Raw genomic sequence first — 1,083 nt, forward strand, 5'->3', positions numbered from 1 at the left:
ATGTTTGCTCATCGAAGCCAAGGCATTAAATGCACAAGCTTTAAGATAAGATAAGATACATCTTTATTTTCCGGATCCTGGCACATAAGATAAGATAAGATAAGATAAGATAAGATAAGGTAAGATAAGATAAGATAAGATAAGATAAGATAAGATAATACTTTATTATCCCACAGGGAAATTTTTCTTGGCTGTACAGGACCGTAAAAACACATGCAGGTATACATAAAAAATGTAAATTATATATTACTCTCATTAAAATTCAATATGAAAAGAGAAGTAAAGCTGAACCACAGATGGTGCCAACAACTCCACGGCATGCTCAAAAAACGGACGAGCGCCTGATTCCACCACGGCGTGATGACACGTATATTATTGCTATAAAAGCGTTAAGTAAAGGCGTTTCGTTAGCTGTGTACTCTTATTTTTTCGTTCTGTTTCTTTTCTTCCTCTCTTTACGTTCTCAAGAGCTGCTCTGAAGCTACTGATGTGGAAAAAAACGTAATACACCGGCAACAAGGTAATTTTACCGCTAGATAGATCTAGACCCTGGCTCCACGCGGGGTGAGTGCTCAGGGTGAAAAGTTGAGTGTAGTTCGTCTTGGCGTAAGTTGTGTGCGGCGGTGGTTTTTTTAGAGTTTGGGTTTGAGTGTTCGAATGGATGTGGAAGTCTGTGGTTATCTCTTTGCCGAGGAAAGGATCAAGGCAGAGATTTCTTGGACCTGACAATGGATGATAAGCGGATTACGGTAATGTTAGTTTGTAACTTCATACTTGTTTGACTGGTGGTTTATTGTTAAGTGTTGTTGAATGGGAAATCTAATTACAATAATTAACGAACATTTGAACAGAAATACAGTTATAAATCAACGAGCGTTCAAAATTGGTACCCTCACGTTTTTCAGTTTGTGACTACAGTCGTTCTTTCCCTGTAGTCTTCGTTTATATATCGTGTCAGTTTTCGAGGATACTACGTCTAAAAATTCGGAGCAACATTTTTGTTTCACGGCTGTGTCTTCTGAGGAAAAAAAGGTTATATTTTTTCACGCACATGATATGTACGAAAATATCTATATAACTCTC

General features: G+C 37.6%; 1 long non-coding RNA gene across 1 annotated transcript in view; it reads left to right on the forward strand.

Moving 5' to 3' along the window:
- Positions 1–611: 611 nt before the first annotated feature.
- Positions 612–1,083, forward strand: part of LOC118478423 — a 4,231-nt gene continuing 3,759 nt past the window's right edge. Inside the window, exon 1 of the long non-coding RNA XR_004859030.1 lies at positions 612–749. This is a non-coding gene — a long non-coding RNA (uncharacterized LOC118478423). The remainder of the gene's footprint in view (positions 750–1,083) is intronic.

This window comes from Aplysia californica, unplaced genomic scaffold (assembly GCF_000002075.1).
Source record: "Aplysia californica isolate F4 #8 unplaced genomic scaffold, AplCal3.0 scaffold00557, whole genome shotgun sequence".
Classification (NCBI taxonomy): domain Eukaryota; kingdom Metazoa; phylum Mollusca; class Gastropoda; order Aplysiida; family Aplysiidae; genus Aplysia; species Aplysia californica.